Genomic DNA, 14184 nt, shown 5'->3' on the forward strand with positions numbered 1-14184 from the left:
GGGTTTAGCTGTTTTAGAAATAGTTTCACCCTTAAGGTTAGAAAGGACAAAAAAGTTCAGGAAATTGATCTTTTAATGGTACTTTCCCTACCCAAAAGTCTTCAAAAGTCTTCCCGGAAGCGGATTTTGTTACCCCTTCTCACATCAAAACAGATGGAGCTGAGAAAAATAGGGTACACCTCATGAATTGCTTTCTAAGGAGATGTTGAGATTGAGTAGGAGCAATTATAGCATCCTGGCCATTACCTTCCATGTAGAGATTGATTTATGTCTCTTTCACTTTCTATCCTTTTTTGGCTCTTGGGAGCACATTTTTATGTTGTATCATATGTAGATTATTATTTTTCTATTTATTCTTTCTTGTAAGTGAGGGACATAGTTGTCCTTTCTCAGCCTTGTACAGAGTACATATATAAGATAATCTCTTTGGACGTGTGACTGATTGAACACACCCTCACATTCTGTTTTCTCTCTTATTCGAACTGTGTTAATATTCTAAACTATGAATGCTTTCAATTACTTTATGTCACAACCTATCTCTTTCAAAGGGGAACCTCTATAACCATTTACCTAGTAAGGCAGTGTTTCCAAGAACAATGTTCCCTAATCCTAGGCCCCCTTTCTCTTTTGGTTTACTAACCAGTCCCCATTTAATCGAATGATCCTTTTTTCCTCACCCGGTTCTCACAAAAAGTCCCTCATATATTTCTCTAGTTGCCCTACTATCCTAGTCGGGATGTGGATGGTAGATAGGAAGTTAATAGGCAGATTTGCTAATGTGGCTTCGATCAAAGTGATTCTTCCTCCTAATGAGATGTAATTCCTTTTCCAAAGGGCTAGTTTCTTATAGAACCTCTCCACCACCGGCTTCCAAAAACCATCAGACTTAGGGTTTCCTCCCAAAGGTAAAATTAAATAGGTATCAGCCAATTCCTAACCTCTCATCCCAACATTACCATGAAACTCAGAAGTTCCCCTTCTTCCAAATTAATCCCAACAATTCCACTTTTTTTTCCTGAAAAGGTAAGGTAAGAGATTTTGAAAATTATCAAACAACAATTTCAAGTTTCTCACCATTTCTAAATCAACATCCTCACAAAACATAATCGTTGGGTTTGTTCTTCTTGGGAGGCAAGACTTTTGTTAGAAGAGCTTTTGAGGAGTTGGAATAAAGGAGGAAGGAGAGTTTTTTAAAATCCTTTAGAGGGGACAGGGGAGAAATTTGGAATGAGGAAGGAGGGGAGGAAGAATGTGTTTGTATTTGTGTGTGTGTGTGTGTGTTTTGCGTTTTATGCTATTTGGTCGGTGAGTTGTTGTTGATGTGCGGTTCCACCTTGGCACTATTGGAGGATGTATCTTGCTTTCCTTGTTCTCTTTTTAATTTAATTTTCCTTTTTACTTATAAAAACAATTGTATCATCAACAAATTGAAGATGGGAAGCTACCACTTGATTTCTACCAATCCTCCAACCCCTAATCAGTCCTTGTGCATCTGCAAACATTATCATTCTGCTTAGAACCACTGTTACTAAGGTGAAAAGGAAAGGGGATAAAGGGTTCCCTTGCCTTAATCCTCTCTTAGCTGGGAAAAAATGTTTTGCAACACCATTAATAAGAATTGAGTAGTGTGTGCGTGTTTTATGCGTTTTTTGCTATTTGGTCGGTGAGTTGCTGTTGATGTGTGGTTCCACCTTGGCACTGTTGGAGGATGTATCTTGCTTTCCTTGTTTTCTTTTTAATTTAATTTTCCTTTTTATTTATCAAAAACATTGTGTCATCAACAAATTGGAGATGGAAAACTACCACTTGATTTCTACCAACCCTCCAACCCCTAATCAGTCCTTGTGCATCTCCAAACATTATCATTCTGCTTAGAACCTCTGTCACTAAGGTGAAAAGGAAAGGGGATAAAGGGTTCCCTTGCCTTAATCCTCTCTTAGCTGGGAAAAAATATTTTGCAACACCATTAATAAGAATTGAGTAGTGCATTGAGCTAACACAACCTTTAATCCACAATCTCCACCTTACACCAAAGCTAAGTCTCTCTAGGATTTCTAACAAAAGTCTCCAGTCCACTAGATCATGGGCCTTTTCTAAATCAACTTTACATATCAAACCATTCTCTCTGCTCTTTCTTTTGACAATAACACACTCATTTGCCACTAGGATTTGGTCCACAATTTGCTTGCCTTCCGCAAAAGCCACTTGGAAGGGTGATATCATTGAATGTAAGATCTGTTTAGGCCTCTCAAACAGAACCTCTGATATGATCTTATAGAGACTCTCAATCAGACTTATAGGTCTAATGTCCTTTGGATATTTTGCCTCCTTAGGCACCAGTGGAATAAAAGTAGCATTTGCTCCAAAGAGGATTTCACCTTTATGGAAAAACTCTTCAAAGACTTTCAAAATATCTGATTTCAGGAAATCCCAACATTCTTGGTAGAATGCCATGAAAAATCCATCCAGTCCAGGGGCTTTAGATCTATCCGTTGAGAAGATTGCTTCCTTAATTTCTACCAAATAAAATTTTCTTTCCAACACTTGGGATTGTTCCTCCGAAATTGTCCCAATCCAAATCCGGCAATCCTGATCTACTCCCAACTGGTTTTGAAAAAGGGTCTTAAAATGGTTCAAAAGGCCCTTGTAATCTCTTGAATCTCTCTTAGCTCCTGACCTTCCTCTTCCACATTGTGGATGGTGTTTTTCTTTCTTCTAACATTTGTAAGTTAGTGAAAAAATTTGGTGTTACCATCTTCTACAATCCACTTACATCTAGACTTCTATCTCCAACATTATCTCTTCTCTCCTTAAGATCTCTTCCAGTTATAGCTTCTGTTTCCACCTTTCCTCCTGTGATATAAAGCTCTTTATTTCAGTTATAGCTTCTCTTTCCTATCCAGCTCTTCTAGCCCAGAGGATATTTTCTCTTTGGTTTCTTCTACCCTTCCAAAATGCTCTTTATTTCAGGCTTTTGTTTTCTCCTTTAATTTTCCTGCAAAAACTCACAATTTTCTCTCCCCAAGGGAAGCTATCGCTGATTAGGGGAGCTGGTCCCTTCATTGATCACTAATATTAGTTTGACAAATCCAAACAGACGTAGTAATGCCTATGCATTGGTGACTTTCACTATCAATTTGAACTTAACGTTGATATGTATCAACAATTGACAGATTCAATTTTCTCAAAATTTGTTTTGTTTTTGATCAGTAACTTGTTAATTTATTGATACTATCAGAATATACAGTGTGGGTTTACAAGAAGTACACAGGCTCTATGGTAAAATGGAGTTGGCCCAAGCTACTCCCCCTACTTCAATAAGTGCTCCACAAAGTCCACAATTCATACACATTCCTTACCCCAGTGGGTATTCAACCCACATCATAATCTGTCTAGCAACACCCTCTCTGGTTAATGTGCTCTCAAAATTTGGTATTTTGTGCATATTAAGCATGGCATTTTTTTTGACAAGTAAAACATAATAAACATTAATGAAACACAGAAAGTACTGCAGTATTCAGAAATTACAATGACCTTTTCATGTAGTTGCCTGTACACCTGTATCTATGCATATTGAGCAATGAGCATAATACCTTTGATATTCCACTTCGATCTACTTATCTTTTCTAATCTGTTTATCTGTTACAATAATCTGAAGTCTTCACCTTGTAAGGGTTCTAAACATCTCAGGCTTGTTCCTACTGTGTTTTTTCTCAGTTGTTGAGGCCTCAGCTTACTTATAAAGATGATTCCCAGTCTTTGAACTTGAAATGCTCTATGGAATATCTTCATTACATTTTGGAATATTTCTTTACAGATATTTTTAATAGTTAACAGAAGAATTAAATTATATTGCAGAAAATGGAATTTCCTTACCATCTAAAATTGGTTTAGCAAGTTACAAATGCAAAACAGTCCAATTTTGACCATACCAATTTATATGTATGAAAAATTCATTCCAGAAGAAAAACAACATTTTGAGAAGAAATGACTGTTTAGAAAGATGCAAAAGTTCAAAAGAAAGTAGCAGAAATCAGAGTTCAAGAGGAGAGAAGATGAAGAAGAAGGTGGCGGCAACTTGAGTTCAGAGAGAGATTTTCGAACATAATCTCTTCTCTTACACCCTTAATTCTATTTTATTAAGTTAAACTTTGGTAATTTACAGAGAAGCCCCTAGTTGGGCAGAAAATTAAAAAGACATAACATAAGAAAGAATAAACCCAGATTAAGGCCCATTACAGCAAAGAACATGCCAAGCTTGCTAGTATCATGCTGAAGTTTAGCCTTGGGAATGCCCTTGGTGAGGAAATCTGCTAACTGTCCTTCAGAGGTGATGAAAGATAGACACACTTCTCCAGAAGCCACTCTTTCTCGAATGAAGTGTCTGTTAACTTTAATATGCTTAGTTCTGCCATGTTGCACTGGGTCATGAGCAATATTGATGGTGGCCTGATTATCATAGTATAACATCATTGGCTTATCATGCTCAATACCCAGTTCCTCCATCAAGGATTTAAGCCACAATAGTTCAGAAATTCCATGAGCCATGGCTCTGTATTTTGCTTCGGCTAAAGATCGAGCAACAACTGATTGTTTCTTACTTTTCCAAGAGACAATATTACCTGCCACCAAGCTATAGTACCCAGAGGTAGATCTTCTGTCATCAATGTTTCCAGCCCAGTCAGCATCTGTGTAGGCTTCAAGTTTCATATGGCCATGCTTGGCAAATAGAATTCCCTTTCCAGGGGAGCCCTTCAAGTAACACAGAATCTGCTCTGATGCTGCCATATGAGTATCCTTGGGAGCATGCATGAACTGACTGATGCAACTGACAGTGTATGCAATGTCTGGCTGAGTCATGCATAGATAAAGAAGTTTTCCAAGTAGTCTCTGGAAGACTCCCTTATCTTCTAACAATATTCCATCTGAAGCAGAGAGTTTATGGCTCATATCGATAGGAGTAGCAACTGGTCTAGCACCCATCTTCCCTGTTTCAGAGAGCAAATCAAGAACATATTTCCTTTGAGAGATAAGGATCCCATCCTTGGATCTAGCAACTTCTATGCCAAGAAAGTATCTCAATTCCCCTAGATCTTTGATCTCAAACTCTATATGAAGGAAATATTTGAGATCATTGATTCATGAAACATCATTACCAGTTACAACAATATCATCAACATACACAATCAGGTAAACGGCCAAGGATCCTCTCCTCTTCACAAAGAGGGTATGATCAGACTGTGTTTATACATAGCCAAAGCTAACAAGGGCAGCCTTAAACCTCTCAAACCATGCTCTAGGGGACTGTTTGAGTCCATAAAGAGATTTCTTCAGCCTACAGACCTTTCCTTTCATGTCTGTTTCATACATCCCTGGAGGAAGAGACATATAGACCTCCTCATGTAATTTTCCATTCAGAAATGCATTCTTTACATCTAGTTGATAAATTGGCCAGTTTGAGTGTGCAACCAAAGATAGCAGAACTCTCACAGAAGTCATCTTGGCAATATGGGCAAAGGTTTCCAGATAATCAATCCCATATGTCTGTGTATAGCCTTTTGCAACCAGCCTAGCCTTTTACTTTTCAATGGTGCCATCAACATGATATTTGATAGTAAAAACCCATTTACAACCTATTGGATCCTTCCCTTCAGGCAAATCAACCACTTCCCAAGTGTCATTCTTGTGCAGGGCATCAATTTCTGTTCTCATAGCATCCCTCCATTCTGGAATATTAAGAGCTTCTGACACAGACCTGGGAATTGGGTTAGAGGCAACAGAAGAAAGGTAGGCAAAATATGAAGGAGAGAGCAAACTATAAGAAAGGTGTTTGGAAATGCAATGTGCAGTACACTTCATTTTTCCTTTCCTAATAGTAATGGGGATATCAAGGTCTGGGAAGGATGACTCTAAAGGGGTTGTAACAGTACCTGTTGTCTCATCTGTAACTGGAAGTGCATGAGGCTCATGTGTTGTAGGGGAAACAACCTGCTCATTTCTGGTTCTTTGCTGTTGATACAACCTGGGATTAAAAAGAGGGCGAGGAGGTAAAGGAGGAGGAATAGGAACAATGGAATGAGAGTGAAGTGATTGATCCTCCCTTGATTCATTTGAGGAGGAAGAGACTCAGCAAAAGACTCAAAAGGGATAGGAAGAGGAAGAGCAAACACCTGTGACAAATCCTCCCCCTTTGGACAATGTCTCTCCAGAGAAGAACCATAAAAGGAAGAAAGCTCATCAAAGGTGACATCCATTGAGACATACCGAGTGCCAGTCTTCGGATCAAAACAACAGTAACCCTTCTGTGTGGGGGAATAACCAAGGAAGATACACTTGTGGGCTTTTGGTTCAAATTTATGTATTTGGACACTTGGGATATGTACATAACAGGTGCAGCCAAAAACACGAAGAGGAATAGGAAAAGATCCTTGTCCAGATGAAGGAGACTGAAGGGAGACTTAAATCCTAAAACCCTAGATGGCATACGGTTTATAAGGTAGGTAGCAGTGAGAATAGCATCACCCCAAAACTTTGTAGGGACATGTGAGGCAAATAGAATACTTCTTGCAACTTCAACAATATGTCTATTTTTTCTTTTAGCAACTCCATTATGTTATGGGGTCCTAACACAGGAGCTTTGATGGAAAAAAAAAACACAGGAGCTTTGATGAATAACCCCTAAATCAGTGAGATAGCAGGTCAGGTTTTTCTCAAAATATTCTTTTGCATTGTCGGATCTGAAAATTTTATTCCTGGTATCAAACTGGGTTAGGACAAATTCATGGAATTGCCTCACAAGTTTGGGAACTTCATCACGGGACTTCACAAAAAATATCCAAGTGAACCGAGAAAAGTCATCAATGAAGACCGGAAGAAGATCTTTTATTACTCAGAGTGCACACTATTAAAAGGAGAAGAAGATCTTTTATTACTCAGAGGATAACTGTTTCTACAATGTTTTGACAGTTCACAAGACTCACAATGAAGACTGGACAAACTAATTCCCTTAAATAGTTCTGGGAATAAATGACTTAATGCAGAGAAAGAAAGATGACCCAAACGAAAATGACATAACATGACTCGACTGATGGACTCTGTAGATGTAGACCCAAAAGCAACTTTTCTAGGTTGTTCATGGCACTGTCCAGGAGTATCTAGCAGATATATTCCATTCACCTCACGGCCACTCCCAATCACTTTCTGAGACTCCAGATCCTGAAAAACACAGTAGGAAGGGAAGAAGGTTACACAACAGTTTAATGACTTAGTTAGGCTATTTACAGATAACAAGTTTGTATTTAGTCTGGGTACATGAAGAGCAGAAGGAAGAACCAAGGAGTCTATAGCCTTGATGGTTCCCTTGTCGGAGATAGGGGCAAGAGAGCCATCGGCTAGGGTGATTTTGTCACGTCTAGGAACTAAATCATATGAAACAAACAAGGTAGAAAGGTTGGTCATATGATCAGAAGCACCAGAATCAATAATCCAAGGGATCCTACGATTACCTGAAATGGTTGCATGATTGGCAGAAGCCCGTATACCTAAATGAGCAAATGCAGAAGAGGTTGAATTTTCTAAAGGGTTGGAAGAAGAGGTCACACCCTCTAGGTGACTGATCATCCTCCCAAACTTTTCATATTCTGCCTTCATAGCTGCTAAGTGCACACTAGCCGTCATCTCTTTAGTTTGGTATCTGTTACTATCTGGACCAACAGCAACATTAGCACTCCTTGCCTTTTTATTATCAAATTTCTTCTGAAACCAAAGTGGCATGAGCTCATGATGCAATTTCCAGCACTTGTCTTTAGTGTGTTTTGGCTTTTTACAGTACTCACAGATAATCTCTTTCTTCCCTGATCTACTTGGAGTCCTTGCAACCCCCTTGGGTTTCAAACCCATATTAGCAAAGTGATCATTTAGACCAGCCCCTTGAACCTGGACAAGTCTTCTGCTTTCTTCACTACTTATCAAGGCATATGCTTGAACAGTGAGACACTATCCTTGGATAAAATATTTTGCTTTGTAATGTCATACTCTGGATTTAGCCCTGTCAAGAACTCAAACATCCTATTTCTCTCAACCAGTTTTGTGTAGGTCTCAGCAACATTAGTGGTGTCCCAGGTTATAGCTTCTATCAAATCTATTTCTTGCCATAAAGACTTCAGTGTTGAGAAGTATACAACTAATGGTTTCTCCCCCTGTCTCAAATTCTTCACATCACTTCTCAACTTGTAAGCCCTGGCCACATTTAATTTTTGGGAATAGGTTTCAACAACACTATCCCAAATTTCCTTTGCTGAATTCATCCACAAATAGTGCTGACTAATCTGTGGTTGCATTGAGTTCATAAGCCACCCAATAACAGTATAATTTTCTTGCATCCACTTTTCATATGATGGATCATCTTCCGGAGGAGCCTTTTTGCTCCCGGAGATAAAACCTCACTTGCCTCTACCACAAATATGAATCTTTATTGATTGTGACCAAGCCAGATAATTAGTTCCATCCAGCTTGACTGTGGTCACAGCTAGTAAAGAGTCTACAGAGGCTCCCAGAACCTGTCTGGATTTAGCAACATGCTTGTTTTCAAAGTTTGAAGAGTTCATCTTCTTAAACACTTCAAAATGATTTCAAACAACTTCGAAAAACACCAAATGAAGACAGAACAAAAACTGTGTTGTGAGCCAACCTCTATGCAGCCGTACCAGTAATCTGCGTCACACCCGGAAGCTGGGAGAAATGGAGAAAATTAAGCCGCTCCTTGTAGACTTCACAGAACACCAATCCACTTGATTTGATCTCCAAGAAGGACAATGAGAAAGCCTTTAGTCACTGAGCGCCCAGGTCAAACTCCCTGTGGGGCCCGCAATCAGATTTCTCCAGAAAATTAGGGTTTCAGGCAACACACTTGAATCTGTCTAGGGGACAACAAAACCAGTCTTCTCTCCAGAAACCACTAACAACTAGGCTGAAATAGGTGTCTTTAACTATTCATACGATTCAGTTCTCCATACACACTGTGTATGGGAAAAAAAGGTGAAAAAAGGGGAAAAACAAGCCTGCTCTGATACCAAGAAGAAAAACAGCCTTTTGAGAAGAAAGGACTGTTTAGAAAGATGCAAAAGTTCAAAAGAAAGTAGTAAAAATCAGAGTTCAAGAGGAGAGAAGATGAAGAAGAAGGTGGCGATAACTTGGGTTCAGAGAGAGATTTTCGAACATAATCTCTTCTCTTACACCCTTATTTTTATTTTATTAAGTTTCTTGACAGTGTGTCCGGCCAGAAATAAGAGGAAGAGAAGAGAAGAGAAGAGAAGAAGAAGAGAGAAGGGAGAAGGGATTGGCAATGTAATAGTGTTGGCGGTGCCAACTTTTATTATAATATATATAGGGCGGCAGAAACAAGAAGGGAAAAGACCCTTGTGCCCCTGCTATAAGTGAGTACAATAATAGACACAACAAAAGTAAAAAAATAGAAATAAAAAACGCTTTAACTAGCCAAACAGACCCTAACACCAACAACTAAATTATTTCAATACTCCCCCTCAAGTTGGAGTATAGATGTGAATCATGCCCAACTTGTCACACAAATCTTTGTGCCGCACATGATGAAGACCTTTGGTGAAGATATTTGCAAGTTGTTCTTCTGAGCTGACATATGGAGTACACACTTCTCCATTTACAAGTTTCTCTATAATAAAATGCTTGTCCACTTCAATGTGTTTCGTCCTATCATGCAGGATTGGATTAGCAGCAATATTGATGGTAGCTTTATTGTCACAGTAGAGTGACATAGGATTGCTCACTGCAAAACCCAGTTCACCTAACAGATTTCTTATCCACATGATTTCAGCAACCCCATGAGACATCGCTCTATACTCTGCTTTAGCACTAGATCTAGCCACCACACTTTGTTTTTTACTTCTCCATGTGACCGGGTTTCCTTCTACAAAGGCACAATACCCACTGGTAGACTTTCGGTCATTGAATGCTCCTGCCCAATCTGCATCAGTATATACTTCCACCTTTAAGTGACCATGTTTCTGGAACAACAAACCAGCTCCGGGAAACTTCTTGAGGTATCTCAGGATCCTCTCTGCAGCTTCAAAGTGAGTTGTCCTAGGATTGTGCATGAACTAACTAAGGACACCCACTGCATAAGCAATATCAGGCCTGGTCATAGACAAATACAAAAGTCTCCCTACGAGTCTCTAGAACTTCTTCACATCTTTCAAAAACTCTCACTGACTGTCTCTCAGATGATGATTAGATTCAATTGGTGAGTCAGTTGGTTTTACCCCCAACTTGCCTGTATCTTCTAGTAGATCTAGTACTTATTTCCGTTGGGAAATAAAGATGCCCTTGTGAGAGCGGGCAACTTCAATTCCAAGGAAATAACGTAAGGGGCCTAGATCTTTAACCTCAAATTGAGTGGCTAAGAATTTTTTTAGTCTCCGTATTTCAGCCTCCCAATCTCCTATGATCACTATGTCATCCACATAATAAGAATTGCAATTTTCCCTTCACCTCTTTTCACAAATAGAGTGTGATCTGACTGGCATTGTTTGAACCCCATCTGTTGAACTGTTAAATGGAACTTACTAAACCAAGCCCGAGGTGATTGTTTCAATCCATATAAAGATTTTTTTAACCTGCACACCTTTTGTTCACTGCCTTTGGCACAAAATCCTGGAGGTTGGATCATGTACACTTCCTCTTCCAAGTCACCATTCAAGAAAGCATTTTTGATGTCCAATTGGTGAAGTTCCCAGTCAAGATTTGCTGCCAATGAAAGAAGGATCCTGATAGATTTCATCATGGCTACTGGAGTAAAAGTCTCTGCATAGTCCACTCCATATACCTGTGTAAAGCCTCTTGCTACCAGTCTAGCCTTGTACCTTTCAACAGTTCCATCAGCCTTGTGTTTTATAGCTCTTGAAATCTGCTGGCTTTTATGGCGACGATGAAAAACCCGGAATGGAGGAGGATCGGGCAAAGGAGGTAGTTGAGTTTGAGTCGCCTGTTTCTCCTCAATCCTAGTCTCTCCATGAGGAGAAACCGATAAAAAAGGTTGAGTCTCAAAGAAGGATACATCAATGGAGACATAGTACTTGCGAGAGGTAGGATCATAGCAGTGATACCCCTTTTGAGATAAAGGGTAACCAAGAAAAACACAGGGAATAGCCTGAGGATCAAGCTTACCACGACTAGGGGACAGGTTATGGACAAAGCAATGACACCCAAAAACACGCATCGGAATTGTGGACAACGGAGCTGTAGGAAACAAAAGCTGATTTGGGGCCTTATACTCTAGTAACCGAGAGGGCATGCGGTTGATGATTTATGTAGCACACAAGACTGCATCCATCCAAAAACGTTTTGGCACATTCATATGAATTAATAAGCCATGAGCTACTTCGCTGAAGTGACCCACTCGAAGCAAAAAACTCCGTGAGATTACTATGGAAGTATTCCTTCGCATTGTCCGACTGGAAGATATGGATTTCCGTTTAGAACCGAGTGAACACCATGCGTTGAAAGTCTTTCACAATTTTTGGCACTTCATCTCGAGATCGCATAGGGTAAACCCAGGTGTATCTAGAATAATCGTCAATCAAGGTAATAAAGTACTTATATCCAGTCTCAGTGGGTAGAGTAACAGGGTCCCAAACATCAGACTAAACAATAAGAAATGGAAATTCAGATCTTTTATTTCGCAAAGGTAAAGAACTTCTACAATGTTTACTCAATTGACATGTCTGACACTGTAATTGACTCACTGACAAGGACTCAAACAACTTTGGAAACATAACTTTTAATGACTCAAAAGAAAGATGACCTAGACGATTATGCCATAAATAGGCTTGACTCTCACTTGACAAACTCATGGACTCTATAGCCACAAGACCAGCTTTATTCTCCACCACGTAGAGACCATCCACCATGCTTCCTCTACCAATCGTCTTCCCCGAGGCCAAATCCTGAAACACACATGAAGACGGAAAAAAAGTGACTGAACAGTTCAAGGAGTGAGTTATACTACTAATGGACAACAAATTAATAGTAATTTCGGAACATGCAGTACATTAGGAAGGGTAAGGCCAAGTGGGAGAGGTATGGTACTTCGGCCAGCTATGGTAGAAAAAGAACCATCAGCTAGTCTCACCTTATCTCTCCCAGAGAGAAGGTTACATGTCTGAAATAAATTTGGCTTACCAATCATGTGGTTTGAGGCTCTGGAGTCAATAACCCAAGGAGAATCAGTGGTATGAGATGACACATGAAAGGCAGTGGCAACATTACCTGATGTAGATGCCAAAGAGGTAGAGGGAATAGGACCAGAATCCATCTGGCGGAGAGTCCTACCGTACAATTCCAAATGTTCACGAAAGGAGTTGATAATTTCTTCCTTAGGGTCAGAACTGGGATGCCTCTCCTGAGTTACCAAAGGAGTAGTCTCTGTTGACGCCATAGTAGCTGAGTTATACTTTTTCTGATTCTGCTGGCTTGGTTTCTTGCCCTGATCAGGTGTTGACTTCTTACCCAAATCCTGCGCCCATTTAGGTTTTCCATGGAGATCCCAACATGCATCTCTCGTGTGTCGTGTCTTCTGGCAGTGGGTGCACCATAATTTACTCTTATCATCTGTTTTTTTTCTGAGAGTCACCTTTTTTAAAAACTCCGACATTTGTATCTGAATTTCCCCGGACAGCTAGGGAAACTGACTCCCCTTCTACACAATTCATCACACTTCTTCTACTCTCTTCTGACTGCACTAAGGCATACACCTCCTGAACTGATGGCAAGTCTTTACTACCCAAGATCTGCACCCTGATGGACTCATATGAAGGATTCAACCCTAGGAGAAAGGCAAAGACTCGTTGCTGAGATACAAGTGACTTATACGCCTTTGCATCTTCATCACACTTCCAATTCACATTCTGATAGTGATCAAGTTCTTTCCATATCGAATTCAAATCAGAATAGTACATCGAGAGACTCCTCTCCCTCTGCTTACAAGTAGAAGATTCAGCTTGCAGTTGATATATCTTGGCATAGTGTCTCTGCTCTGAATAGGTGGACTTCGCTTGTTCTCATATCTCACAAGCAGTTTCAGCCCACATAAAAGTCTTCCTTACCTGTGGCAGCATGGAAACCAAGAGCCAAGACATCACCATACTATTCTCTTGGTTCCACCTATCATATTCAACACTTCCGCACTTCGGTTCCTTCACTCTCCCATTCATGTATCCTATTTTCCCCCTAGCAGTGATATAGAGTTTTATTCCCCTAGACCACTCAAGGTAGTTCAGACCATCAAAGGGAATAACAGCCATGGGGAAACTCATATCCATTCCCCCATTCACTCCATTGTGGCTCCCTGAAATCTATGAAGTAGCAGAATTCTCGGACGACATGGTCAAAACAGACAATCAGTCCCAAACACCGGACTTAGGACCCCTCCTTACTCCACAAAAAAATGCTCCACTCAGTCCACACCCATACACTTGGGTTTGAAAACAGTCTGAGCACAAGCAGTACCAATTTCAGGACAAAAAAAAGGCAATATTCGGAAGATTTCAGACCTGTACGGTTTAACAGTCCCAACCTACCAGCCTTCCAGAATGTCTAAGAACATTAATCAGCAGGAGAGATCCTTAACACTTATAATCAAGCCAAATAATTGAGATAACAGGTCGTCCTTGACCTACAGTCGCCTTAACACAGGAACAGGATCACACGATCCCAAAAAGAACAGAGGTATAAAGATCTGATAGCATTCAGCAGCCCAGATTCATTTGGTTTTTCACTTGGTACACGGCCAAGGAGGGTAAGGAAGAGAAAAAAGGAAGGACTGTACCAGTTGTAGATCTGTTTTCCTCAGTCCAGATTCAGATCTCTGTTCCGCCCAGATTTAGCAAGTTGGAAGAGTGAAGTCTGTTCGATCTGTTCGATCAGTGAAGTTTGTTTGATCTGTTCTCTCAGTCAGTATTCCTGCTCTGATACCATCTTGACAGTGTGGCCTGCCAGAAATAAGAGGAAGAGAAGAGATGGGATTGGCAATGTAACAGTTCTGGCTGCGCCAGCTTTTATTATAATATATATAGGGCGGCAGAAATAACAAGGGAAAAGACCCTTGTGCCCCTGCTATAAGTGAGTACAATAACAGACATAACAGAAGTAAAA

The 14184-nt window shown here is 40.1% G+C and overlaps 1 protein-coding gene across 1 annotated transcript in view; it reads left to right on the forward strand.

The window, feature by feature from the left end:
- LOC104609949 (putative serine/threonine-protein kinase SIS8) overlaps positions 1–14184 on the forward strand; it is a 72814-nt gene that overhangs the window by 21712 nt on the left and 36918 nt on the right. The window lies entirely within an intron of this gene.

The sequence above is a fragment of the Nelumbo nucifera genome, chromosome 4 (genome assembly GCF_055504915.1).
Source record: "Nelumbo nucifera cultivar China Antique chromosome 4, China Antique-T2T, whole genome shotgun sequence".
In the NCBI taxonomy this organism is placed as follows: domain Eukaryota; kingdom Viridiplantae; phylum Streptophyta; class Magnoliopsida; order Proteales; family Nelumbonaceae; genus Nelumbo; species Nelumbo nucifera.